Source organism: Convolutriloba macropyga, chromosome 9 (assembly GCF_964194025.1).
Source record: "Convolutriloba macropyga chromosome 9, txConMacr16.3, whole genome shotgun sequence".
Classification (NCBI taxonomy): Eukaryota; Metazoa; Xenacoelomorpha; order Acoela; family Convolutidae; genus Convolutriloba; species Convolutriloba macropyga.
The window spans coordinates 62,127,117-62,153,916 of record NC_134476.1 but is presented as its reverse complement, the minus strand read 5'-3'; the positions used below and the strand labels follow the sequence as shown (position 1 = coordinate 62,153,916).

Below are 26,800 nucleotides of genomic sequence, written 5' to 3'. Positions count from 1 at the left end.
TGTATCATGACCAACGCACAAACTTTTTGCTTCCAACCATCCACAATACAGTGGAACGGCCCCAAAACAAAGGAGAGATGAATTGGGTCCCAGGAACCTGCTCAACCGGACATTGAACCGGAAGCATGACTTCAGTGGGTTTAGGGCGGTACTTGGGAAAATCATAGCTGAATTGCTTTTAGCCTAATTGTTGTGATAAACTTATTAAATAGGTAAGTATCAACTCTATTTGATAAGTTTTATTTGAATGCACTCTGCGTTAGCGGAGTGCAGCCTAAAGAATGGAACTAAGCGATTTGCACTAACTTAAAAGTTAGTTTAATAAAGGGAAACTTTGCAATTAGTATTGATGTTTCCGAGAGCGTTCCAAATATCAAATACACAGTAAGCACAAGCGGGGGAACAATTAGAATGGCCTATACAAGTATGTGGGGTGTGTTTGGAGCAATGGTTATCGCTGAAATTGTCATTTACAAAAAGTATCCGCGCTCGATGAGGCTTAACTTTGTCGATCACCGAACTTTGTTTTGGTCACCAAATCGTCAATTTTAGTCCGATTTTGCTCATTTTTTGTGGGCAAGCTCCACTTGAGCCATAGTTGGGGATAGAATAAAAAAATCGGGCACAGCGAACCATTTTGGACACGTTTTTACCAATTTTCAAAAAAGTATCCGCGCTCGATGAGGCTTAACTTTTTCGATCACCGAACTTGGTTTTGGTCACCAAATCGTCAATTTTAGTCCGATTTTGCTCATTTTTTGTGGGCAAGCTCCACTTGAGCCATGGTTGGGGATAAAATAAAAAAATCGGGCACAGCGAACCATTTTGGACACGTTTTTACCGATTTTCAAAAAAGTATCCGCGCTCGATGAGGCTTAACTTTTTCGATCACCGAGGCTTTTGGAGGCTCTAAAATGTGTAGATATCAAATATTATTATTCTGTGAGGCTTTAATACTCAAAAGAAAAAGCCTACAACACCTGGTGTTCCCAAGCGGTCACCCATCCAAGTACTAACCAGGCCCAATGTTGCTTAACTTCGGTGATCGGACGAGAACCGGTGCATTCAACATGGTATGGTCGTAGGCATTTGCGTAAGTGGGAGCGAATTTATATACAACAGCATTGTATTGTAGTCTTATATTCATATATAGGATTACTTTAACTGGCCGCCTTGCGGTTTGCAAAATAGTCACTTAATACATGCAAATTTAGCCACTGTTGTGTTATAATTTATGCAATTCGTAGCCATACAGTGTATCATGACCAACGCACAAACTTTTTGCTTCCAACCATCCACAATACAGTGGAACGGCCCCAAAACAAAGGAGAGATGAATTGGGTCCCAGGAACCTGCTCAACCGGACATTGAACCGGAAGCATGACTTCAGTGGGTTTAGGGCGGTACTTGGGAAAATCATAGCTGAATTGCTTTTAGCCTAATTGTTGTGATAAACTTATTAAATAGGTAAGTATCAACTCTATTTGATAAGTTTTATTTGAATGCACTCTGCGTTAGCGGAGTGCAGCCTAAAGAATGGAACTAAGCGATTTGCACTAACGTAAAAGTTAGTTTAATAAAGGGAAACTTTGCAATTAGTATTGATGTTTCCGAGAGCGTTCCAAATATCAAATACACAGTAAGCACAAGCGGGGGAACAATTAGAATGGCCTATACAAGTATGTGGGGTGTGTTTGGAGCAATGGTTATCGCTGAAATTGTCATTTACAAAAAGTATCCGCGCTCGATGAGGCTTAACTTTGTCGATCACCGAACTTTGTTTTGGTCACCAAATCGTCAATTTTAGTCCGATTTTGCTCATTTTTTGTGGGCAAGCTCCACTTGAGCCATAGTTGGGGATAGAATAAAAAAATCGGGCACAGCGAACCATTTTGGACACGTTTTTACCAATTTTCAAAAAAGTATCCGCGCTCGATGAGGCTTAACTTTTTCGATCACCGAACTTGGTTTTGGTCACCAAATCGTCAATTTTAGTCCGATTTTGCTCATTTTTTGTGGGCAAGCTCCACTTGAGCCATGGTTGGGGATAAAATAAAAAAATCGGGCACAGCGAACCATTTTGGACACGTTTTTACCGATTTTCAAAAAAGTATCCGCGCTCGATGAGGCTTAACTTTTTCGATCACCGAGGCTTTTGGAGGCTCTAAAATGTGTAGATATCAAATATTATTATTCTGTGAGGCTTTAATACTCAAAAGAAAAAGCCTACAACACCTGGTGTTCCCAAGCGGTCACCCATCCAAGTACTAACCAGGCCCAATGTTGCTTAACTTCGGTGATCGGACGAGAACCGGTGCATTCAACATGGTATGGTCGTAGGCATTTGCGTAAGTGGGAGCGAATTTATATACAACAGCATTGTATTGTAGTCTTATATTCATATATAGGATTACTTTAACTGGCCGCCTTGCGGTTTGCAAAATAGTCACTTAATACATGCAAATTTAGCCACTGTTGTGTTATAATTTATGCAATTCGTAGCCATACAGTGTATCATGACCAACGCACAAACTTTTTGCTTCCAACCATCCACAATACAGTGGAACGGCCCCAAAACAAAGGAGAGATGAATTGGGTCCCAGGAACCTGCTCAACCGGACATTGAACCGGAAGCATGACTTCAGTGGGTTTAGGGCGGTACTTGGGAAAATCATAGCTGAATTGCTTTTAGCCTAATTGTTGTGATAAACTTATTAAATAGGTAAGTATCAACTCTATTTGATAAGTTTTATTTGAATGCACTCTGCGTTAGCGGAGTGCAGCCTAAAGAATGGAACTAAGCGATTTGCACTAACTTAAAAGTTAGTTTAATAAAGGGAAACTTTGCAATTAGTATTGATGTTTCCGAGAGCGTTCCAAATATCAAATACACAGTAAGCACAAGCGGGGGAACAATTAGAATGGCCTATACAAGTATGTGGGGTGTGTTTGGAGCAATGGTTATCGCTGAAATTGTCATTTACAAAAAGTATCCGCGCTCGATGAGGCTTAACTTTGTCGATCACCGAACTTTGTTTTGGTCACCAAATCGTCAATTTTAGTCCGATTTTGCTCATTTTTTGTGGGCAAGCTCCACTTGAGCCATAGTTGGGGATAGAATAAAAAAATCGGGCACAGCGAACCATTTTGGACACGTTTTTACCAATTTTCAAAAAAGTATCCGCGCTCGATGAGGCTTAACTTTTTCGATCACCGAACTTGGTTTTGGTCACCAAATCGTCAATTTTAGTCCGATTTTGCTCATTTTTTGTGGGCAAGCTCCACTTGAGCCATGGTTGGGGATAAAATAAAAAAATCGGGCACAGCGAACCATTTTGGACACGTTTTTACCGATTTTCAAAAAAGTATCCGCGCTCGATGAGGCTTAACTTTTTCGATCACCGAGGCTTTTGGAGGCTCTAAAATGTGTAGATATCAAATATTATTATTCTGTGAGGCTTTAATACTCAAAAGAAAAAGCCTACAACACCTGGTGTTCCCAAGCGGTCACCCATCCAAGTACTAACCAGGCCCAATGTTGCTTAACTTCGGTGATCGGACGAGAACCGGTGCATTCAACATGGTATGGTCGTAGGCATTTGCGTAAGTGGGAGCGAATTTATATACAACAGCATTGTATTGTAGTCTTATATTCATATATAGGATTACTTTAACTGGCCGCCTTGCGGTTTGCAAAATAGTCACTTAATACATGCAAATTTAGCCACTGTTGTGTTATAATTTATGCAATTCGTAGCCATACAGTGTATCATGACCAACGCACAAACTTTTTGCTTCCAACCATCCACAATACAGTGGAACGGCCCCAAAACAAAGGAGAGATGAATTGGGTCCCAGGAACCTGCTCAACCGGACATTGAACCGGAAGCATGACTTCAGTGGGTTTAGGGCGGTACTTGGGAAAATCATAGCTGAATTGCTTTTAGCCTAATTGTTGTGATAAACTTATTAAATAGGTAAGTATCAACTCTATTTGATAAGTTTTATTTGAATGCACTCTGCGTTAGCGGAGTGCAGCCTAAAGAATGGAACTAAGCGATTTGCACTAACGTAAAAGTTAGTTTAATAAAGGGAAACTTTGCAATTAGTATTGATGTTTCCGAGAGCGTTCCAAATATCAAATACACAGTAAGCACAAGCGGGGGAACAATTAGAATGGCCTATACAAGTATGTGGGGTGTGTTTGGAGCAATGGTTATCGCTGAAATTGTCATTTACAAAAAGTATCCGCGCTCGATGAGGCTTAACTTTGTCGATCACCGAACTTTGTTTTGGTCACCAAATCGTCAATTTTAGTCCGATTTTGCTCATTTTTTGTGGGCAAGCTCCACTTGAGCCATAGTTGGGGATAGAATAAAAAAATCGGGCACAGCGAACCATTTTGGACACGTTTTTACCAATTTTCAAAAAAGTATCCGCGCTCGATGAGGCTTAACTTTTTCGATCACCGAACTTGGTTTTGGTCACCAAATCGTCAATTTTAGTCCGATTTTGCTCATTTTTTGTGGGCAAGCTCCACTTGAGCCATGGTTGGGGATAAAATAAAAAAATCGGGCACAGCGAACCATTTTGGACACGTTTTTACCGATTTTCAAAAAAGTATCCGCGCTCGATGAGGCTTAACTTTTTCGATCACCGAGGCTTTTGGAGGCTCTAAAATGTGTAGATATCAAATATTATTATTCTGTGAGGCTTTAATACTCAAAAGAAAAAGCCTACAACACCTGGTGTTCCCAAGCGGTCACCCATCCAAGTACTAACCAGGCCCAATGTTGCTTAACTTCGGTGATCGGACGAGAACCGGTGCATTCAACATGGTATGGTCGTAGGCATTTGCGTAAGTGGGAGCGAATTTATATACAACAGCATTGTATTGTAGTCTTATATTCATATATAGGATTACTTTAACTGGCCGCCTTGCGGTTTGCAAAATAGTCACTTAATACATGCAAATTTAGCCACTGTTGTGTTATAATTTATGCAATTCGTAGCCATACAGTGTATCATGACCAACGCACAAACTTTTTGCTTCCAACCATCCACAATACAGTGGAACGGCCCCAAAACAAAGGAGAGATGAATTGGGTCCCAGGAACCTGCTCAACCGGACATTGAACCGGAAGCATGACTTCAGTGGGTTTAGGGCGGTACTTGGGAAAATCATAGCTGAATTGCTTTTAGCCTAATTGTTGTGATAAACTTATTAAATAGGTAAGTATCAACTCTATTTGATAAGTTTTATTTGAATGCACTCTGCGTTAGCGGAGTGCAGCCTAAAGAATGGAACTAAGCGATTTGCACTAACTTAAAAGTTAGTTTAATAAAGGGAAACTTTGCAATTAGTATTGATGTTTCCGAGAGCGTTCCAAATATCAAATACACAGTAAGCACAAGCGGGGGAACAATTAGAATGGCCTATACAAGTATGTGGGGTGTGTTTGGAGCAATGGTTATCGCTGAAATTGTCATTTACAAAAAGTATCCGCGCTCGATGAGGCTTAACTTTGTCGATCACCGAACTTTGTTTTGGTCACCAAATCGTCAATTTTAGTCCGATTTTGCTCATTTTTTGTGGGCAAGCTCCACTTGAGCCATAGTTGGGGATAGAATAAAAAAATCGGGCACAGCGAACCATTTTGGACACGTTTTTACCAATTTTCAAAAAAGTATCCGCGCTCGATGAGGCTTAACTTTTTCGATCACCGAACTTGGTTTTGGTCACCAAATCGTCAATTTTAGTCCGATTTTGCTCATTTTTTGTGGGCAAGCTCCACTTGAGCCATGGTTGGGGATAAAATAAAAAAATCGGGCACAGCGAACCATTTTGGACACGTTTTTACCGATTTTCAAAAAAGTATCCGCGCTCGATGAGGCTTAACTTTTTCGATCACCGAGGCTTTTGGAGGCTCTAAAATGTGTAGATATCAAATATTATTATTCTGTGAGGCTTTAATACTCAAAAGAAAAAGCCTACAACACCTGGTGTTCCCAAGCGGTCACCCATCCAAGTACTAACCAGGCCCAATGTTGCTTAACTTCGGTGATCGGACGAGAACCGGTGCATTCAACATGGTATGGTCGTAGGCATTTGCGTAAGTGGGAGCGAATTTATATACAACAGCATTGTATTGTAGTCTTATATTCATATATAGGATTACTTTAACTGGCCGCCTTGCGGTTTGCAAAATAGTCACTTAATACATGCAAATTTAGCCACTGTTGTGTTATAATTTATGCAATTCGTAGCCATACAGTGTATCATGACCAACGCACAAACTTTTTGCTTCCAACCATCCACAATACAGTGGAACGGCCCCAAAACAAAGGAGAGATGAATTGGGTCCCAGGAACCTGCTCAACCGGACATTGAACCGGAAGCATGACTTCAGTGGGTTTAGGGCGGTACTTGGGAAAATCATAGCTGAATTGCTTTTAGCCTAATTGTTGTGATAAACTTATTAAATAGGTAAGTATCAACTCTATTTGATAAGTTTTATTTGAATGCACTCTGCGTTAGCGGAGTGCAGCCTAAAGAATGGAACTAAGCGATTTGCACTAACTTAAAAGTTAGTTTAATAAAGGGAAACTTTGCAATTAGTATTGATGTTTCCGAGAGCGTTCCAAATATCAAATACACAGTAAGCACAAGCGGGGGAACAATTAGAATGGCCTATACAAGTATGTGGGGTGTGTTTGGAGCAATGGTTATCGCTGAAATTGTCATTTACAAAAAGTATCCGCGCTCGATGAGGCTTAACTTTGTCGATCACCGAACTTTGTTTTGGTCACCAAATCGTCAATTTTAGTCCGATTTTGCTCATTTTTTGTGGGCAAGCTCCACTTGAGCCATAGTTGGGGATAGAATAAAAAAATCGGGCACAGCGAACCATTTTGGACACGTTTTTACCAATTTTCAAAAAAGTATCCGCGCTCGATGAGGCTTAACTTTTTCGATCACCGAACTTGGTTTTGGTCACCAAATCGTCAATTTTAGTCCGATTTTGCTCATTTTTTGTGGGCAAGCTCCACTTGAGCCATGGTTGGGGATAAAATAAAAAAATCGGGCACAGCGAACCATTTTGGACACGTTTTTACCGATTTTCAAAAAAGTATCCGCGCTCGATGAGGCTTAACTTTTTCGATCACCGAGGCTTTTGGAGGCTCTAAAATGTGTAGATATCAAATATTATTATTCTGTGAGGCTTTAATACTCAAAAGAAAAAGCCTACAACACCTGGTGTTCCCAAGCGGTCACCCATCCAAGTACTAACCAGGCCCAATGTTGCTTAACTTCGGTGATCGGACGAGAACCGGTGCATTCAACATGGTATGGTCGTAGGCATTTGCGTAAGTGGGAGCGAATTTATATACAACAGCATTGTATTGTAGTCTTATATTCATATATAGGATTACTTTAACTGGCCGCCTTGCGGTTTGCAAAATAGTCACTTAATACATGCAAATTTAGCCACTGTTGTGTTATAATTTATGCAATTCGTAGCCATACAGTGTATCATGACCAACGCACAAACTTTTTGCTTCCAACCATCCACAATACAGTGGAACGGCCCCAAAACAAAGGAGAGATGAATTGGGTCCCAGGAACCTGCTCAACCGGACATTGAACCGGAAGCATGACTTCAGTGGGTTTAGGGCGGTACTTGGGAAAATCATAGCTGAATTGCTTTTAGCCTAATTGTTGTGATAAACTTATTAAATAGGTAAGTATCAACTCTATTTGATAAGTTTTATTTGAATGCACTCTGCGTTAGCGGAGTGCAGCCTAAAGAATGGAACTAAGCGATTTGCACTAACTTAAAAGTTAGTTTAATAAAGGGAAACTTTGCAATTAGTATTGATGTTTCCGAGAGCGTTCCAAATATCAAATACACAGTAAGCACAAGCGGGGGAACAATTAGAATGGCCTATACAAGTATGTGGGGTGTGTTTGGAGCAATGGTTATCGCTGAAATTATCATTTACAAAAAGTATCCGCGCTCGATGAGGCTTAACTTTGTCGATCACCGAACTTTGTTTTGGTCACCAAATCGTCAATTTTAGTCCGATTTTGCTCATTTTTTGTGGGCAAGCTCCACTTGAGCCATAGTTGGGGATAGAATAAAAAAATCGGGCACAGCGAACCATTTTGGACACGTTTTTACCAATTTTCAAAAAAGTATCCGCGCTCGATGAGGCTTAACTTTTTCGATCACCGAACTTGGTTTTGGTCACCAAATCGTCAATTTTAGTCCGATTTTGCTCATTTTTTGTGGGCAAGCTCCACTTGAGCCATGGTTGGGGATAAAATAAAAAAATCGGGCACAGCGAACCATTTTGGACACGTTTTTACCGATTTTCAAAAAAGTATCCGCGCTCGATGAGGCTTAACTTTTTCGATCACCGAGGCTTTTGGAGGCTCTAAAATGTGTAGATATCAAATATTATTATTCTGTGAGGCTTTAATACTCAAAAGAAAAAGCCTACAACACCTGGTGTTCCCAAGCGGTCACCCATCCAAGTACTAACCAGGCCCAATGTTGCTTAACTTCGGTGATCGGACGAGAACCGGTGCATTCAACATGGTATGGTCGTAGGCATTTGCGTAAGTGGGAGCGAATTTATATACAACAGCATTGTATTGTAGTCTTATATTCATATATAGGATTACTTTAACTGGCCGCCTTGCGGTTTGCAAAATAGTCACTTAATACATGCAAATTTAGCCACTGTTGTGTTATAATTTATGCAATTCGTAGCCATACAGTGTATCATGACCAACGCACAAACTTTTTGCTTCCAACCATCCACAATACAGTGGAACGGCCCCAAAACAAAGGAGAGATGAATTGGGTCCCAGGAACCTGCTCAACCGGACATTGAACCGGAAGCATGACTTCAGTGGGTTTAGGGCGGTACTTGGGAAAATCATAGCTGAATTGCTTTTAGCCTAATTGTTGTGATAAACTTATTAAATAGGTAAGTATCAACTCTATTTGATAAGTTTTATTTGAATGCACTCTGCGTTAGCGGAGTGCAGCCTAAAGAATGGAACTAAGCGATTTGCACTAACTTAAAAGTTAGTTTAATAAAGGGAAACTTTGCAATTAGTATTGATGTTTCCGAGAGCGTTCCAAATATCAAATACACAGTAAGCACAAGCGGGGGAACAATTAGAATGGCCTATACAAGTATGTGGGGTGTGTTTGGAGCAATGGTTATCGCTGAAATTGTCATTTACAAAAAGTATCCGCGCTCGATGAGGCTTAACTTTGTCGATCACCGAACTTTGTTTTGGTCACCAAATCGTCAATTTTAGTCCGATTTTGCTCATTTTTTGTGGGCAAGCTCCACTTGAGCCATAGTTGGGGATAGAATAAAAAAATCGGGCACAGCGAACCATTTTGGACACGTTTTTACCAATTTTCAAAAAAGTATCCGCGCTCGATGAGGCTTAACTTTTTCGATCACCGAACTTGGTTTTGGTCACCAAATCGTCAATTTTAGTCCGATTTTGCTCATTTTTTGTGGGCAAGCTCCACTTGAGCCATGGTTGGGGATAAAATAAAAAAATCGGGCACAGCGAACCATTTTGGACACGTTTTTACCGATTTTCAAAAAAGTATCCGCGCTCGATGAGGCTTAACTTTTTCGATCACCGAGGCTTTTGGAGGCTCTAAAATGTGTAGATATCAAATATTATTATTCTGTGAGGCTTTAATACTCAAAAGAAAAAGCCTACAACACCTGGTGTTCCCAAGCGGTCACCCATCCAAGTACTAACCAGGCCCAATGTTGCTTAACTTCGGTGATCGGACGAGAACCGGTGCATTCAACATGGTATGGTCGTAGGCATTTGCGTAAGTGGGAGCGAATTTATATACAACAGCATTGTATTGTAGTCTTATATTCATATATAGGATTACTTTAACTGGCCGCCTTGCGGTTTGCAAAATAGTCACTTAATACATGCAAATTTAGCCACTGTTGTGTTATAATTTATGCAATTCGTAGCCATACAGTGTATCATGACCAACGCACAAACTTTTTGCTTCCAACCATCCACAATACAGTGGAACGGCCCCAAAACAAAGGAGAGATGAATTGGGTCCCAGGAACCTGCTCAACCGGACATTGAACCGGAAGCATGACTTCAGTGGGTTTAGGGCGGTACTTGGGAAAATCATAGCTGAATTGCTTTTAGCCTAATTGTTGTGATAAACTTATTAAATAGGTAAGTATCAACTCTATTTGATAAGTTTTATTTGAATGCACTCTGCGTTAGCGGAGTGCAGCCTAAAGAATGGAACTAAGCGATTTGCACTAACTTAAAAGTTAGTTTAATAAAGGGAAACTTTGCAATTAGTATTGATGTTTCCGAGAGCGTTCCAAATATCAAATACACAGTAAGCACAAGCGGGGGAACAATTAGAATGGCCTATACAAGTATGTGGGGTGTGTTTGGAGCAATGGTTATCGCTGAAATTGTCATTTACAAAAAGTATCCGCGCTCGATGAGGCTTAACTTTGTCGATCACCGAACTTTGTTTTGGTCACCAAATCGTCAATTTTAGTCCGATTTTGCTCATTTTTTGTGGGCAAGCTCCACTTGAGCCATAGTTGGGGATAGAATAAAAAAATCGGGCACAGCGAACCATTTTGGACACGTTTTTACCAATTTTCAAAAAAGTATCCGCGCTCGATGAGGCTTAACTTTTTCGATCACCGAACTTGGTTTTGGTCACCAAATCGTCAATTTTAGTCCGATTTTGCTCATTTTTTGTGGGCAAGCTCCACTTGAGCCATGGTTGGGGATAAAATAAAAAAATCGGGCACAGCGAACCATTTTGGACACGTTTTTACCGATTTTCAAAAAAGTATCCGCGCTCGATGAGGCTTAACTTTTTCGATCACCGAGGCTTTTGGAGGCTCTAAAATGTGTAGATATCAAATATTATTATTCTGTGAGGCTTTAATACTCAAAAGAAAAAGCCTACAACACCTGGTGTTCCCAAGCGGTCACCCATCCAAGTACTAACCAGGCCCAATGTTGCTTAACTTCGGTGATCGGACGAGAACCGGTGCATTCAACATGGTATGGTCGTAGGCATTTGCGTAAGTGGGAGCGAATTTATATACAACAGCATTGTATTGTAGTCTTATATTCATATATAGGATTACTTTAACTGGCCGCCTTGCGGTTTGCAAAATAGTCACTTAATACATGCAAATTTAGCCACTGTTGTGTTATAATTTATGCAATTCGTAGCCATACAGTGTATCATGACCAACGCACAAACTTTTTGCTTCCAACCATCCACAATACAGTGGAACGGCCCCAAAACAAAGGAGAGATGAATTGGGTCCCAGGAACCTGCTCAACCGGACATTGAACCGGAAGCATGACTTCAGTGGGTTTAGGGCGGTACTTGGGAAAATCATAGCTGAATTGCTTTTAGCCTAATTGTTGTGATAAACTTATTAAATAGGTAAGTATCAACTCTATTTGATAAGTTTTATTTGAATGCACTCTGCGTTAGCGGAGTGCAGCCTAAAGAATGGAACTAAGCGATTTGCACTAACTTAAAAGTTAGTTTAATAAAGGGAAACTTTGCAATTAGTATTGATGTTTCCGAGAGCGTTCCAAATATCAAATACACAGTAAGCACAAGCGGGGGAACAATTAGAATGGCCTATACAAGTATGTGGGGTGTGTTTGGAGCAATGGTTATCGCTGAAATTGTCATTTACAAAAAGTATCCGCGCTCGATGAGGCTTAACTTTGTCGATCACCGAACTTTGTTTTGGTCACCAAATCGTCAATTTTAGTCCGATTTTGCTCATTTTTTGTGGGCAAGCTCCACTTGAGCCATAGTTGGGGATAGAATAAAAAAATCGGGCACAGCGAACCATTTTGGACACGTTTTTACCAATTTTCAAAAAAGTATCCGCGCTCGATGAGGCTTAACTTTTTCGATCACCGAACTTGGTTTTGGTCACCAAATCGTCAATTTTAGTCCGATTTTGCTCATTTTTTGTGGGCAAGCTCCACTTGAGCCATGGTTGGGGATAAAATAAAAAAATCGGGCACAGCGAACCATTTTGGACACGTTTTTACCGATTTTCAAAAAAGTATCCGCGCTCGATGAGGCTTAACTTTTTCGATCACCGAGGCTTTTGGAGGCTCTAAAATGTGTAGATATCAAATATTATTATTCTGTGAGGCTTTAATACTCAAAAGAAAAAGCCTACAACACCTGGTGTTCCCAAGCGGTCACCCATCCAAGTACTAACCAGGCCCAATGTTGCTTAACTTCGGTGATCGGACGAGAACCGGTGCATTCAACATGGTATGGTCGTAGGCATTTGCGTAAGTGGGAGCGAATTTATATACAACAGCATTGTATTGTAGTCTTATATTCATATATAGGATTACTTTAACTGGCCGCCTTGCGGTTTGCAAAATAGTCACTTAATACATGCAAATTTAGCCACTGTTGTGTTATAATTTATGCAATTCGTAGCCATACAGTGTATCATGACCAACGCACAAACTTTTTGCTTCCAACCATCCACAATACAGTGGAACGGCCCCAAAACAAAGGAGAGATGAATTGGGTCCCAGGAACCTGCTCAACCGGACATTGAACCGGAAGCATGACTTCAGTGGGTTTAGGGCGGTACTTGGGAAAATCATAGCTGAATTGCTTTTAGCCTAATTGTTGTGATAAACTTATTAAATAGGTAAGTATCAACTCTATTTGATAAGTTTTATTTGAATGCACTCTGCGTTAGCGGAGTGCAGCCTAAAGAATGGAACTAAGCGATTTGCACTAACTTAAAAGTTAGTTTAATAAAGGGAAACTTTGCAATTAGTATTGATGTTTCCGAGAGCGTTCCAAATATCAAATACACAGTAAGCACAAGCGGGGGAACAATTAGAATGGCCTATACAAGTATGTGGGGTGTGTTTGGAGCAATGGTTATCGCTGAAATTGTCATTTACAAAAAGTATCCGCGCTCGATGAGGCTTAACTTTGTCGATCACCGAACTTTGTTTTGGTCACCAAATCGTCAATTTTAGTCCGATTTTGCTCATTTTTTGTGGGCAAGCTCCACTTGAGCCATAGTTGGGGATAGAATAAAAAAATCGGGCACAGCGAACCATTTTGGACACGTTTTTACCAATTTTCAAAAAAGTATCCGCGCTCGATGAGGCTTAACTTTTTCGATCACCGAACTTGGTTTTGGTCACCAAATCGTCAATTTTAGTCCGATTTTGCTCATTTTTTGTGGGCAAGCTCCACTTGAGCCATGGTTGGGGATAAAATAAAAAAATCGGGCACAGCGAACCATTTTGGACACGTTTTTACCGATTTTCAAAAAAGTATCCGCGCTCGATGAGGCTTAACTTTTTCGATCACCGAGGCTTTTGGAGGCTCTAAAATGTGTAGATATCAAATATTATTATTCTGTGAGGCTTTAATACTCAAAAGAAAAAGCCTACAACACCTGGTGTTCCCAAGCGGTCACCCATCCAAGTACTAACCAGGCCCAATGTTGCTTAACTTCGGTGATCGGACGAGAACCGGTGCATTCAACATGGTATGGTCGTAGGCATTTGCGTAAGTGGGAGCGAATTTATATACAACAGCATTGTATTGTAGTCTTATATTCATATATAGGATTACTTTAACTGGCCGCCTTGCGGTTTGCAAAATAGTCACTTAATACATGCAAATTTAGCCACTGTTGTGTTATAATTTATGCAATTCGTAGCCATACAGTGTATCATGACCAACGCACAAACTTTTTGCTTCCAACCATCCACAATACAGTGGAACGGCCCCAAAACAAAGGAGAGATGAATTGGGTCCCAGGAACCTGCTCAACCGGACATTGAACCGGAAGCATGACTTCAGTGGGTTTAGGGCGGTACTTGGGAAAATCATAGCTGAATTGCTTTTAGCCTAATTGTTGTGATAAACTTATTAAATAGGTAAGTATCAACTCTATTTGATAAGTTTTATTTGAATGTACTCTGCGTTAGCGGAGTGCAGCCTAAAGAATGGAACTAAGCGATTTGCACTAACTTAAAAGTTAGTTTAATAAAGGGAAACTTTGCAATTAGTATTGATGTTTCCGAGAGCGTTCCAAATATCAAATACACAGTAAGCACAAGCGGGGGAACAATTAGAATGGCCTATACAAGTATGTGGGGTGTGTTTGGAGCAATGGTTATCGCTGAAATTGTCATTTACAAAAAGTATCCGCGCTCGATGAGGCTTAACTTTTTCGATCACCGAACTTTGTTTTGGTCACCAAATCGTCAATTTTAGTCCGATTTTGCTCATTTTTTGTGGGCAAGCTCCACTTGAGCCATAGTTGGGGATAGAATAAAAAAATCGGGCACAGCGAACCATTTTGGACACGTTTTTACCAATTTTCAAAAAAGTATCCGCGCTCGATGAGGCTTAACTTTTTCGATCACCGAACATGGTTTTGGTCACCAAATCGTCAATTTTAGTCCGATTTTGCTCATTTTTTGTGGGCAAGCTCCACTTGAGCCATAGTTGGGGATAGAATAAAAAAATCGGGCACAGCGAACCATTTTGGACACGTTTTTACCAATTTTCAAAAAAGTATCCGCGCTCGATGAGGCTTAACTTTTTCGATCACCGAACTTGGTTTTGGTCACCAAATCGTCAATTTTAGTCCGATTTTGCTCATTTTTTGTGGGCAAGCTCCACTTGAGCCATGGTTGGGGATAAAATAAAAAAATCGGGCACAGCGAACCATTTTGGACACGTTTTTACCGATTTTCAAAAAAGTATCCGCGCTCGATGAGGCTTAACTTTTTCGATCACCGAGGCTTTTGGAGGCTCTAAAATGTGTAGATATCAAATATTATTATTCTGTGAGGCTTTAATACTCAAAAGAAAAAGCCTACAACACCTGGTGTTCCCAAGCGGTCACCCATCCAAGTACTAACCAGGCCCAATGTTGCTTAACTTCGGTGATCGGACGAGAACCGGTGCATTCAACATGGTATGGTCGTAGGCATTTGCGTAAGTGGGAGCGAATTTATATACAACAGCATTGTATTGTAGTCTTATATTCATATATAGGATCTTTAACTGGCCGCCTTGCGGTTTGCAAAATAGTCACTTAATACATGCAAATTTAGCCACTGTTGTGTTATAATTTATGCAATTCGTAGCCATACAGTGTATCATGACCAACGCACAAACTTTTTGCTTCCAACCATCCACAATACAGTGGAACGGCCCCAAAACAAAGGAGAGATGAATTGGGTCCCAGGAACCTGCTCAACCGGACATTGAACCGGAAGCATGACTTCAGTGGGTTTAGGGCGGTACTTGGGAAAATCATAGCTGAATTGCTTTTAGCCTAATTGTTGTGATAAACTTATTAAATAGGTAAGTATCAACTCTATTTGATAAGTTTTATTTGAATGCACTCTGCGTTAGCGGAGTGCAGCCTAAAGAATGGAACTAAGCGATTTGCACTAACTTAAAAGTTAGTTTAATAAAGGGAAACTTTGCAATTAGTATTGATGTTTCCGAGAGCGTTCCAAATATCAAATACACAGTAAGCACAAGCGGGGGAACAATTAGAATGGCCTATACAAGTATGTGGGGTGTGTTTGGAGCAATGGTTATCGCTGAAATTGTCATTTACAAAAAGTATCCGCGCTCGATGAGGCTTAACTTTTTCGATCACCGAACTTTGTTTTGGTCACCAAATCGTCAATTTTAGTCCGATTTTGCTCATTTTTTGTGGGCAAGCTCCACTTGAGCCATAGTTGGGGATAGAATAAAAAAATCGGGCACAGCGAACCATTTTGGACACGTTTTTACCAATTTTCAAAAAAGTATCCGCGCTCGATGAGGCTTAACTTTTTCGATCACCGAACATGGTTTTGGTCACCAAATCGTCAATTTTAGTCCGATTTTGCTCATTTTTTGTGGGCAAGCTCCACTTGAGCCATAGTTGGGGATAGAATAAAAAAATCGGGCACAGCGAACCATTTTGGACACGTTTTTACCAATTTTCAAAAAAGTATCCGCGCTCGATGAGGCTTAACTTTTTCGATCACCGAACTTGGTTTTGGTCACCAAATCGTCAATTTTAGTCCGATTTTGCTCATTTTTTGTGGGCAAGCTCCACTTGAGCCATGGTTGGGGATAAAATAAAAAAATCGGGCACAGCGAACCATTTTGGACACGTTTTTACCGATTTTCAAAAAAGTATCCGCGCTCGATGAGGCTTAACTTTTTCGATCACCGAGGCTTTTGGAGGCTCTAAAATGTGTAGATATCAAATATTATTATTCTGTGAGGCTTTAATACTCAAAAGAAAAAGCCTACAACACCTGGTGTTCCCAAGCGGTCACCCATCCAAGTACTAACCAGGCCCAATGTTGCTTAACTTCGGTGATCGGACGAGAACCGGTGCATTCAACATGGTATGGTCGTAGGCATTTGCGTAAGTGGGAGCGAATTTATATACAACAGCATTGTATTGTAGTCTTATATTCATATATAGGATCTTTAACTGGCCGCCTTGCGGTTTGCAAAATAGTCACTTAATACATGCAAATTTAGCCACTGTTGTGTTATAATTTATGCAATTCGTAGCCATACAGTGTATCATGACCAACGCACAAACTTTTTGCTTCCAACCATCCACAATACAGTGGAACGGCCCCAAAACAAAGGAGAGATGAATTGGGTCCCAGGAACCTGCTCAACCGGACATTGAACCGGAAGCATGACTTCAGTGGGTTTAGGGCGGTACTTGGGAAAATCATAGCTGAATTGCTTTTAGCCTAATTGTTGTGATAAACTTATTAAATAGGTAAGTATCAACTCTATTTGATAAGTTTTATTTGAATGCACTCTGCGTTAGCGGAGTGCAGCCTAAAGAATGGAACTAAGCGATTTGCACTAACTTAAAAGTTAGTTTAATAAAGGGAAACTTTGCAATTAGTATTGATGTTTCCGAGAGCGTTCCAAATATCAAATACACAGTAAGCACAAGCGGGGGAACAATTAGAATGGCCTATACAAGTATGTGGGGTGTGTTTGGAGCAATGGTTATCGCTGAAATTGTCATTTACAAAAAGTATCCGCGCTCGATGAGGCTTAACTTTGTCGATCACCGAACTTTGTTTTGGTCACCAAATCGTCAATTTTAGTCCGATTTTGCTCATTTTTTGTGGGCAAGCTCCACTTGAGCCATAGTTGGGGATAGAATAAAAAAATCGGGCACAGCGAACCATTTTGGACACGTTTTTACCAATTTTCAAAAAAGTATCCGCGCTCGATGAGGCTTAACTTTTTCGATCACCGAACCTGGTTTTGGTCACCAAATCGTCAATTTTAGTCCGATTTTGCTCATTTTTTGTGGGCAAGCTCCACTTGAGCCATGGTTGGGGATAAAATAAAAAAATCGGGCACAGCGAACCATTTTGGACACGTTTTTACCGATTTTCAAAAAAGTATCCGCGCTCGATGAGGCTTAACTTTTTCGATCACCGAGGCTTTTGGAGGCTCTAAAATGTGTAGATATCAAATATTATTATTCTGTGAGGCTTTAATACTCAAAAGAAAAAGCCTACAACACCTGGTGTTCCCAAGCGGTCACCCATCCAAGTACTAACCAGGCCCAATGTTGCTTAACTTCGGTGATCGGACGAGAACCGGTGCATTCAACATGGTATGGTCGTAGGCATTTGCGTAAGTGGGAGCGAATTTATATACAACAGCATTGTATTGTAGTCTTATATTCATATATAGGATTACTTTAACTGGCCGCCTTGCGGTTTGCAAAATAGTCACTTAATACATGCAAATTTAGCCACTGTTGTGTTATAATTTATGCAATTCGTAGCCATACAGTGTATCATGACCAACGCACAAACTTTTTGCTTCCAACCATCCACAATACAGTGGAACGGCCCCAAAACAAAGGAGAGATGAATTGGGTCCCAGGAACCTGCTCAACCGGACATTGAACCGGAAGCATGACTTCAGTGGGTTTAGGGCGGTACTTGGGAAAATCATAGCTGAATTGCTTTTAGCCTAATTGTTGTGATAAACTTATTAAATAGGTAAGTATCAACTCTATTTGATAAGTTTTATTTGAATGCACTCTGCGTTAGCGGAGTGCAGCCTAAAGAATGGAACTAAGCGATTTGCACTAACTTAAAAGTTAGTTTAATAAAGGGAAACTTTGCAATTAGTATTGATGTTTCCGAGAGCGTTCCAAATATCAAATACACAGTAAGCACAAGCGGGGGAACAATTAGAATGGCCTATACAAGTATGTGGGGTGTGTTTGGAGCAATGGTTATCGCTGAAATTGTCATTTACAAAAAGTATCCGCGCTCGATGAGGCTTAACTTTGTCGATCACCGAACTTTGTTTTGGTCACCAAATCGTCAATTTTAGTCCGATTTTGCTCATTTTTTGTGGGCAAGCTCCACTTGAGCCATAGTTGGGGATAGAATAAAAAAATCGGGCACAGCGAACCATTTTGGACACGTTTTTACCAATTTTCAAAAAAGTATCCGCGCTCGATGAGGCTTAACTTTTTCGATCACCGAGGCTTTTGGAGGCTCTAAAATGTGTAGATAACAAATATTATTATTCTGTGAGGCTTTTATACTCAAAAGAAAAAGCCTACAACACCTGGTGTTCCCAAGCGGTCACCCATCCAAGTACTAACCAGGCCCAATGTTGCTTAACTTCGGTGATCGGACGAGAACCGGTGCATTCAACATGGTATGGTCGTAGGCATTTGCGTAAGTGGGAGCGAATTTATATACAACAGCATTGTATTGTAGTCTTATATTCATATATAGGATTACTTTAACTGGCCGCCTTGCGGTTTGCAAAATAGTCACTTAATACATGCAAATTTAGCCACTGTTGTGTTATAATTTATGCAATTCGTAGCCATACAGTGTATCATGACCAACGCACAAACTTTTTGCTTCCAACCATCCACAATACAGTGGAACGACCCCAAAACAAAGGAGAGATGAATTGGGTCCCAGGAACCTGCTCAACCGGACATTGAACCGGAAGCATGACTTCAGTGGGTTTAGGCCGGTACTTGGGAAAATCATAGCTGAATTGCTTTTAGCCTAATTGTTGTGATAAACTTATTAAATAGGTAAGTATCAACTCTATTTGATAAGTTTTATTTGAATGCACTCTGCGTTAGCGGAGTGCAGCCTAAAGAATGGAACTAAGCGATTTGCACTAACGTAAAAGTTAGTTTAATAAAGGGAAACTTTGCAATTAGTATTGATGTTTCCGAGAGCGTTCCAAATATCAAATACACAGTAAGCACAAGCGGGGGAACAATTAGAATGGCCTATACAAGTATGTGGGGTGTGTTTGGAGCAATGGTTATCGCTGAAATTGTCATTTACAAAAAGTATCCGCGCTCGATGAGGCTTAACTTTGTCGATCACCGAACTTTGTTTTGGTCACCAAATCGTCAATTTTAGTCCGATTTTGCTCATTTTTTGTGGGCAAGCTCCACTTGAGCCATAGTTGGGGATAGAATAAAAAAATCGGGCACAGCGAACCATTTTGGACACGTTTTCACCAATTTTCAAAAAAGTATCCGCGCTCGATGAGGCTTAACTTTTTCGATCACCGAACTTGGTTTTGGTCACCAAATCGTCAATTTTAGTCCGATTTTGCTCATTTTTTGTGGGCAAGCTCCACTTGAGCCATAGTTGGGGATAGAATAAAAAAACCGGGCACAGCGAACCATTTTGGACACGTTTTTACCAATTTTCAAAAAAGTATCCGCGCTCGATGAGGCTTAACTTTTTCGATCACCGAACTTGGTTTTGGTCACCAAATCGTCAATTTTAGTCCGATTTTGCTCATTTTTTGTGGGCAAGCTCCACTTGAGCCATAGTTGGGGATAGAATAAAAAAATCGGGCACAGCGAACCATTTTGGACACGTTTTTACCAATTTTCAAAAAAGTATCCGCGCTCGATGAGGCTTAACTTTTTCGATCACCGAACCTGGTTTTGGTCACCAAATCGTCAATTTTAGTCCGATTTTGCTCATTTTTTGTGGGCAAGCTCCACTTGAGCCATGGTTGGGGATAAAATAAAAAAATCGGGCACAGCGAACCATTTTGGACACGTTTTTACCGATTTTCAAAAAAGTATCCGCGCTCGATGAGGCTTAACTTTTTCGATCACCGAGGCTTTTGGAGGCTCTAAAATGTGTAGATATCAAATATTATTATTCTGTGAGGCTTTAATACTCAAAAGAAAAAGCCTACAACACCTGGTGTTCCCAAGCGGTCACCCATCCAAGTACTAACCAGGCCCAATGTTGCTTAACTTCGGTGATCGGACGAGAACCGGTGCATTCAACATGGTATGGTCGTAGGCATTTGCGTAAGTGGGAGCGAATTTATATACAACAGCATTGTATTGTAGTCTTATATTCATATATAGGATTACTTTAACTGGCCGCCTTGCGGTTTGCAAAATAGTCACTTAATACATGCAAATTTAGCCACTGTTGTGTTATAATTTATGCAATTCGTAGCCATACAGTGTATCATGACCAACGCACAAACTTTTTGCTTCCAACCATCCACAATACAGTGGAACGGCCCCAAAACAAAGGAGAGATGAATTGGGTCCCAGGAACCTGCTCAACCGGACATTGAACCGGAAGCATGACTTCAGTGGGTTTAGGGCGGTACTTGGGAAAATCATAGCTGAATTGCTTTTAGCCTAATTGTTGTGATAAACTTATTAAATAGGTAAGTATCAACTCTATTTGATAAGTTTTATTTGAATGCACTCTGCGTTAGCGGAGTGCAGCCTAAAGAATGGAACTAAGCGATTTGCACTAACTTAAAAGTTAGTTTAATAAAGGGAAACTTTGCAATTAGTATTGATGTTTCCGAGAGCGTTCCAAATATCAAATACACAGTAAGCACAAGCGGGGGAACAATTAGAATGGCCTATACAAGTATGTGGGGTGTGTTTGGAGCAATGGTTATCGCTGAAATTGTCATTTACAAAAAGTATCCGCGCTCGATGAGGCTTAACTTTGTCGATCACCGAACTTTGTTTTGGTCACCAAATCGTCAATTTTAGTCCGATTTTGCTCATTTTTTGTGGGCAAGCTCCACTTGAGCCATAGTTGGGGATAGAATAAAAAAATCGGGCACAGCGAACCATTTTGGACACGTTTTTACCAATTTTCAAAAAAGTATCCGCGCTCGATGAGGCTTAACTTTTTCGATCACCGAGGCTTTTGGAGGCTCTAAAATGTGTAGATAACAAATATTATTATTCTGTGAGGCTTTTATACTCAAAAGAAAAAGCCTACAACACCTGGTGTTCCCAAGCGGTCACCCATCCAAGTACTAACCAGGCCCAATGTTGCTTAACTTCGGTGATCGGACGAGAACCGGTGCATTCAACATGGTATGGTCGTAGGCATTTGCGTAAGTGGGAGCGAATTTATATACAACAGCATTGTATTGTAGTCTTATATTCATATATAGGATTACTTTAACTGGCCGCCTTGCGGTTTGCAAAATAGTCACTTAATACATGCAAATTTAGCCACTGTTGTGTTATAATTTATGCAATTCGTAGCCATACAGTGTATCATGACCAACGCACAAACTTTTTGCTTCCAACCATCCACAATACAGTGGAACGACCCCAAAACAAAGGAGAGATGAATTGGGTCCCAGGAACCTGCTCAACCGGACATTGAACCGGAAGCATGACTTCAGTGGGTTTAGGCCGGTACTTGGGAAAATCATAGCTGAATTGCTTTTAGCCTAATTGTTGTGATAAACTTATTAAATAGGTAAGTATCAACTCTATTTGATAAGTTTTATTTGAATGCACTCTGCGTTAGCGGAGTGCAGCCTAAAGAATGGAACTAAGCGATTTGCACTAACGTAAAAGTTAGTTTAATAAAGGGAAACTTTGCAATTAGTATTGATGTTTCCGAGAGCGTTCCAAATATCAAATACACAGTAAGCACAAGCGGGGGAACAATTAGAATGGCCTATACAAGTATGTGGGGTGTGTTTGGAGCAATGGTTATCGCTGAAATTGTCATTTACAAAAAGTATCCGCGCTCGATGAGGCTTAACTTTGTCGATCACCGAACTTTGTTTTGGTCACCAAATCGTCAATTTTAGTCCGATTTTGCTCATTTTTTGTGGGCAAGCTCCACTTGAGCCATAGTTGGGGATAGAATAAAAAAATCGGGCACAGCGAACCATTTTGGACACGTTTTCACCAATTTTCAAAAAAGTATCCGCGCTCGATGAGGCTTAACTTTTTCGATCACCGAACTTGGTTTTGGTCACCAAATCGTCAATTTTAGTCCGATTTTGCTCATTTTTTGTGGGCAAGCTCCACTTGAGCCATAGTTGGGGATAGAATAAAAAAACCGGGCACAGCGAACCATTTTGGACACGTTTTTACCAATTTTCAAAAAAGTATCCGCGCTCGATGAGGCTTAACTTTTTCGATCACCGAACTTGGTTTTGGTCACCAAATCGTCAATTTTAGTCCGATTTTGCTCATTTTTTGTGGGCAAGCTCCACTTGAGCCATAGTTGGGGATAGAATAAAAAAATCGGGCACAGCGAACCATTTTGGACACGTTTTTACCAATTTTCAAAAAAGTATCCGCGCTCGATGAGGCTTAACTTTTTCGATCACCGAACCTGGTTTTGGTCACCAAATCGTCAATTTTAGTCCGATTTTGCTCATTTTTTGTGGGCAAGCTCCACTTGAGCCATGGTTGGGGATAAAATAAAAAAATCGGGCACAGCGAACCATTTTGGACACGTTTTTACCGATTTTCAAAAAAGTATCCGCGCTCGATGAGGCTTAACTTTTTCGATCACCGAGGCTTTTGGAGGCTCTAAAATGTGTAGATATCAAATATTATTATTCTGTGAGGCTTTAATACTCAAAAGAAAAAGCCTACAACACCTGGTGTTCCCAAGCGGTCACCCATCCAAGTACTAACCAGGCCCAATGTTGCTTAACTTCGGTGATCGGACGAGAACCGGTGCATTCAACATGGTATGGTCGTAGGCATTTGCGTAAGTGGGAGCGAATTTATATACAACAGCATTGTATTGTAGTCTTATATTCATATATAGGATTACTTTAACTGGCCGCCTTGCGGTTTGCAAAATAGTCACTTAATACATGCAAATTTAGCCACTGTTGTGTTATAATTTATGCAATTCGTAGCCATACAGTGTATCATGACCAACGCACAAACTTTTTGCTTCCAACCATCCACAATACAGTGGAACGGCCCCAAAACAAAGGAGAGATGAATTGGGTCCCAGGAACCTGCTCAACCGGACATTGAACCGGAAGCATGACTTCAGTGGGTTTAGGGCGGTACTTGGGAAAATCATAGCTGAATTGCTTTTAGCCTAATTGTTGTGATAAACTTATTAAATAGGTAAGTATCAACTCTATTTGATAAGTTTTATTTGAATGCACTCTGCGTTAGCGGAGTGCAGCCTAAAGAATGGAACTAAGCGATTTGCACTAACTTAAAAGTTAGTTTAATAAAGGGAAACTTTGCAATTAGTATTGATGTTTCCGAGAGCGTTCCAAATATCAAATACACAGTAAGCACAAGCGGGGGAACAATTAGAATGGCCTATACAAGTATGTGGGGTGTGTTTGGAGCAATGGTTATCGCTGAAATTGTCATTTACAAAAAGTATCCGCGCTCGATGAGGCTTAACTTTGTCGATCACCGAACTTTGTTTTGGTCACCAAATCGTCAATTTTAGTCCGATTTTGCTCATTTTTTGTGGGCAAGCTCCACTTGAGCCATAGTTGGGGATAGAATAAAAAAATCGGGCACAGCGAACCATTTTGGACACGTTTTTACCAATTTTCAAAAAAGTATCCGCGCTCGATGAGGCTTAACTTTTTCGATCACCGAGGCTTTTGGAGGCTCTAAAATGTGTAGATAACAAATATTATTATTCTGTGAGGCTTTTATACTCAAAAGAAAAAGCCTACAACACCTGGTGTTCCCAAGCGGTCACCCATCCAAGTACTAACCAGGCCCAATGTTGCTTAACTTCGGTGATCGGACGAGAACCGGTGCATTCAACATGGTATGGTCGTAGGCATTTGCGTAAGTGGGAGCGAATTTATATACAACAGCATTGTATTGTAGTCTTATATTCATATATAGGATTACTTTAACTGGCCGCCTTGCGGTTTGCAAAATAGTCACTTAATACATGCAAATTTAGCCACTGTTGTGTTATAATTTATGCAATTCGTAGCCATACAGTGTATCATGACCAACGCACAAACTTTTTGCTTCCAACCATCCACAATACAGTGGAACGGCCCCAAAACAAAGGAGAGATGAATTGGGTCCCAGGAACCTGCTCAACCGGACATTGAACCGGAAGCATGACTTCAGTGGGTTTAGGCCGGTACTTGGGAAAATCATAGCTGAATTGCTTTTAGCCTAATTGTTGTGATAAACTTATTAAATAGGTAAGTATCAACTCTATTTGATAAGTTTTATTTGAATGCACTCTGCGTTAGCGGAGTGCAGCCTAAAGAATGGAACTAAGCGATTTGCACTAACGTAAAAGTTAGTTTAATAAAGGGAAACTTTGCAATTAGTATTGATGTTTCCGAGAGCGTTCCAAATATCAAATACACAGTAAGCACAAGCGGGGGAACAATTAGAATGGCCTATACAAGTATGTGGGGTGTGTTTGGAGCAATGGTTATCGCTGAAATTGTCATTTACAAAAAGTATCCGCGCTCGATGAGGCTTAACTTTGTCGATCACCGAACTTTGTTTTGGTCACCAAATCGTCAATTTTAGTCCGATTTTGCTCATTTTTTGTGGGCAAGCTCCACTTGAGCCATAGTTGGGGATAGAATAAAAAAATCGGGCACAGCGAACCATTTTGGACACGTTTTTACCAATTTTCAAAAAAGTATCCGCGCTCGATGAGGCTTAACTTTTTCGATCACCGAGGCTTTTGGAGGCTCTAAAATGTGTAGATAACAAATATTATTATTCTGTGAGGCTTTTATACTCAAAAGAAAAAGCCTACAACACCTGGTGTTCCCAAGCGGTCACCCATCCAAGTACTAACCAGGCCCAATGTTGCTTAACTTCGGTGATCGGACGAGAACCGGTGCATTCAACATGGTATGGTCGTAGGCATTTGCGTAAGTGGGAGCGAATTTATATACAACAGCATTGTATTGTAGTCTTATATTCATATATAGGATTACTTTAACTGGCCGCCTTGCGGTTTGCAAAATAGTCACTTAATACATGCAAATTTAGCCACTGTTGTGTTATAATTTATGCAATTCGTAGCCATACAGTGTATCATGACCAACGCACAAACTTTTTGCTTCCAACCATCCACAATACAGTGGAACGGCCCCAAAACAAAGGAGAGATGAATTGGGTCCCAGGAACCTGCTCAACCGGACATTGAACCGGAAGCATGACTTCAGTGGGTTTAGGCCGGTACTTGGGAAAATCATAGCTGAATTGCTTTTAGCCTAATTGTTGTGATAAACTTATTAAATAGGTAAGTATCAACTCTATTTGATAAGTTTTATTTGAATGCACTCTGCGTTAGCGGAGTGCAGCCTAAAGAATGGAACTAAGCGATTTGCACTAACGTAAAAGTTAGTTTAATAAAGGGAAACTTTGCAATTAGTATTGATGTTTCCGAGAGCGTTCCAAATATCAAATACACAGTAAGCACAAGCGGGGGAACAATTAGAATGGCCTATACAAGTATGTGGGGTGTGTTTGGAGCAATGGTTATCGCTGAAATTGTCATTTACAAAAAGTATCCGCGCTCGATGAGGCTTAACTTTGTCGATCACCGAACTTTGTTTTGGTCACCAAATCGTCAATTTTAGTCCGATTTTGCTCATTTTTTGTGGGCAAGCTCCACTTGAGCCATAGTTGGGGATAGAATAAAAAAATCGGGCACAGCGAACCATTTTGGACACGTTTTTACCAATTTTCAAAAAAGTATCCGCGCTCGATGAGGCTTAACTTTTTCGATCACCGAGGCTTTTGGAGGCTCTAAAATGTGTAGATAACAAATATTATTATTCTGTGAGGCTTTTATACTCAAAAGAAAAAGCCTACAACACCTGGTGTTCCCAAGCGGTCACCCATCCAAGTACTAACCAGGCCCAATGTTGCTTAACTTCGGTGATCGGACGAGAACCGGTGCATTCAACATGGTATGGTCGTAGGCATTTGCGTAAGTGGGAGCGAATTTATATACAACAGCATTGTATTGTAGTCTTATATTCATATATAGGATTACTTTAACTGGCCGCCTTGCGGTTTGCAAAATAGTCACTTAATACATGCAAATTTAGCCACTGTTGTGTTATAATTTATGCAATTCGTAGCCATACAGTGTATCATGACCAACGCACAAACTTTTTGCTTCCAACCATCCACAATACAGTGGAACGGCCCCAAAACAAAGGAGAGATGAATTGGGTCCCAGGAACCTGCTCAACCGGACATTGAACCGGAAGCATGACTTCAGTGGGTTTAGGCCGGTACTTGGGAAAATCATAGCTGAATTGCTTTTAGCCTAATTGTTGTGATAAACTTATTAAATAGGTAAGTATCAACTCTATTTGATAAGTTTTATTTGAATGCACTCTGCGTT

General features: G+C 40.5%; 1 protein-coding gene and 21 non-coding genes across 22 annotated transcripts in view; 1 reads left to right on the top strand and 21 right to left on the bottom strand.

Moving 5' to 3' along the window:
• The window catches only part of LOC142345923 (ATP-dependent RNA helicase DHX8-like), a 468,212-nt gene that overhangs the window by 138,235 nt on the left and 303,177 nt on the right, over positions 1–26,800 (top strand). The window lies entirely within an intron of this gene.
• LOC142347402 (5S ribosomal RNA) lies at positions 969–1,087 on the bottom strand. Its single transcript, XR_012760396.1, has one exon. It is a non-coding gene; the product is annotated as a 5S ribosomal RNA (ribosomal RNA).
• On the bottom strand, positions 2,224–2,342 carry LOC142347401 (5S ribosomal RNA). The gene has a single exon (XR_012760395.1). It is a non-coding gene; the product is annotated as a 5S ribosomal RNA (ribosomal RNA).
• LOC142347400 (5S ribosomal RNA) lies at positions 3,479–3,597 on the bottom strand. Its single transcript, XR_012760394.1, has one exon. It is a non-coding gene; the product is annotated as a 5S ribosomal RNA (ribosomal RNA).
• Positions 4,734–4,852, bottom strand: LOC142347399 (5S ribosomal RNA). Its single transcript, XR_012760393.1, has one exon. It is a non-coding gene; the product is annotated as a 5S ribosomal RNA (ribosomal RNA).
• Positions 5,989–6,107, bottom strand: LOC142347398 (5S ribosomal RNA). The gene has a single exon (XR_012760392.1). It is a non-coding gene; the product is annotated as a 5S ribosomal RNA (ribosomal RNA).
• On the bottom strand, positions 7,244–7,362 carry LOC142347397 (5S ribosomal RNA). Its single transcript, XR_012760391.1, has one exon. It is a non-coding gene; the product is annotated as a 5S ribosomal RNA (ribosomal RNA).
• Positions 8,499–8,617, bottom strand: LOC142347396 (5S ribosomal RNA). The gene has a single exon (XR_012760390.1). It is a non-coding gene; the product is annotated as a 5S ribosomal RNA (ribosomal RNA).
• LOC142347395 (5S ribosomal RNA) lies at positions 9,754–9,872 on the bottom strand. The gene has a single exon (XR_012760389.1). It is a non-coding gene; the product is annotated as a 5S ribosomal RNA (ribosomal RNA).
• Positions 11,009–11,127, bottom strand: LOC142347392 (5S ribosomal RNA). The gene has a single exon (XR_012760387.1). It is a non-coding gene; the product is annotated as a 5S ribosomal RNA (ribosomal RNA).
• Positions 12,264–12,382, bottom strand: LOC142347391 (5S ribosomal RNA). The gene has a single exon (XR_012760386.1). It is a non-coding gene; the product is annotated as a 5S ribosomal RNA (ribosomal RNA).
• On the bottom strand, positions 13,519–13,637 carry LOC142347390 (5S ribosomal RNA). The gene has a single exon (XR_012760385.1). It is a non-coding gene; the product is annotated as a 5S ribosomal RNA (ribosomal RNA).
• On the bottom strand, positions 14,962–15,080 carry LOC142347389 (5S ribosomal RNA). The gene has a single exon (XR_012760384.1). It is a non-coding gene; the product is annotated as a 5S ribosomal RNA (ribosomal RNA).
• On the bottom strand, positions 16,403–16,521 carry LOC142347388 (5S ribosomal RNA). Its single transcript, XR_012760383.1, has one exon. It is a non-coding gene; the product is annotated as a 5S ribosomal RNA (ribosomal RNA).
• Positions 17,656–17,774, bottom strand: LOC142347387 (5S ribosomal RNA). The gene has a single exon (XR_012760382.1). It is a non-coding gene; the product is annotated as a 5S ribosomal RNA (ribosomal RNA).
• LOC142347386 (5S ribosomal RNA) lies at positions 18,723–18,841 on the bottom strand. The gene has a single exon (XR_012760381.1). It is a non-coding gene; the product is annotated as a 5S ribosomal RNA (ribosomal RNA).
• Positions 20,354–20,472, bottom strand: LOC142347385 (5S ribosomal RNA). The gene has a single exon (XR_012760380.1). It is a non-coding gene; the product is annotated as a 5S ribosomal RNA (ribosomal RNA).
• On the bottom strand, positions 21,421–21,539 carry LOC142347384 (5S ribosomal RNA). The gene has a single exon (XR_012760379.1). It is a non-coding gene; the product is annotated as a 5S ribosomal RNA (ribosomal RNA).
• On the bottom strand, positions 23,052–23,170 carry LOC142347383 (5S ribosomal RNA). Its single transcript, XR_012760378.1, has one exon. It is a non-coding gene; the product is annotated as a 5S ribosomal RNA (ribosomal RNA).
• On the bottom strand, positions 24,119–24,237 carry LOC142347381 (5S ribosomal RNA). The gene has a single exon (XR_012760376.1). It is a non-coding gene; the product is annotated as a 5S ribosomal RNA (ribosomal RNA).
• LOC142347380 (5S ribosomal RNA) lies at positions 25,186–25,304 on the bottom strand. The gene has a single exon (XR_012760375.1). It is a non-coding gene; the product is annotated as a 5S ribosomal RNA (ribosomal RNA).
• LOC142347379 (5S ribosomal RNA) lies at positions 26,253–26,371 on the bottom strand. The gene has a single exon (XR_012760374.1). It is a non-coding gene; the product is annotated as a 5S ribosomal RNA (ribosomal RNA).